The sequence below is a fragment of the Penaeus monodon genome, chromosome 28 (genome assembly GCF_015228065.2).
Source record: "Penaeus monodon isolate SGIC_2016 chromosome 28, NSTDA_Pmon_1, whole genome shotgun sequence".
NCBI classification, from domain to species: Eukaryota; Metazoa; Arthropoda; class Malacostraca; order Decapoda; family Penaeidae; genus Penaeus; species Penaeus monodon.
Genome location: NC_051413.1, coordinates 33,320,355 through 33,321,356, shown reverse-complemented (window position 1 = coordinate 33,321,356; position 1,002 = coordinate 33,320,355). Strand labels below are relative to the sequence as shown.

At 30.2% G+C, this 1,002-nt stretch overlaps 1 protein-coding gene across 1 annotated transcript in view; it reads right to left on the bottom strand.

Annotated features, from left to right (window-relative positions):
* Positions 1–1,002, bottom strand: part of LOC119591180 — a 45,312-nt gene that overhangs the window by 21,212 nt on the left and 23,098 nt on the right. The gene's annotated exons all lie outside the window — the stretch shown is intronic.

Below are 1,002 nucleotides of genomic sequence, written 5' to 3'. Positions count from 1 at the left end.
AGTCTGGCACTTACTGCTATATTAAAGTAAAAGATGAATAATTTCCTTGTTTTATGTTTTCTTGAATGTTTATGCTGTTGGATGAACAACATTATGAAAATTATATCACTGACGGTAATGACAATAAAGATGATAGAAAACATGATAATGATAATGAAAATTAAAATGGCATCACCAACGAAAAGTAGTAATAACAAATATTATTCTAACAACTCAGATAAAATTAAAGCAGCAGCATCAAAAATTATGAAAATGGAAATAACAATAAGAATAACAACGTGAATAACACACAACCAATAATAACAATAGTAACAGTGCTAAAAATGATCATAATATCGAAAATACTAACAGCGATGAAAAAGGAAAACCATGATAATAATATCAATAATGATAATTCCAACTTCTCATCACTATTGACTCAATTATTATTACCTTTATATCAACAACAACAATTATGATGAAAACAATCAGCAGTTAATACAATGAATGATATTAATACGAATTGCAAAGTACAGGCCTCGAATCGTGGAGACTTCAACGTATCGGCAAGTAGTGATCCTAGCTGGTTAAACGGCGATTTACCTCTATTACTAAAATTATAATTTCGAATTTCAAGGGTGTAAAGAAGACAGCAACAATAATATGAAACAAGTGGTAATAACTGATTGTTAAGAAATACAAAAAAGCACTATCAGTATTACTATGAACTACTGTCACTATCTCGGACGACCGTAAACTTTAAAGGCATAAATTCCACGCCATGTAAGAGTTTAACAAAGCTAGATAGCTGTATATCTGAGCATAAATGACTTCACAGCGTTAGATGATATAAATGACGGCGTATCCAATTTTGTAATTCTGATAAAATATTTCACAGAAACGTGCCAATTAATGAGAAGTCACTAATTCTCTCATTCATACTCTTTATCAATATTTTTTTTTTCTATTCTAGTTTACTGTATTGTGTGCTATGCCATTTCCTCTTCTCACTGACTCACGTAT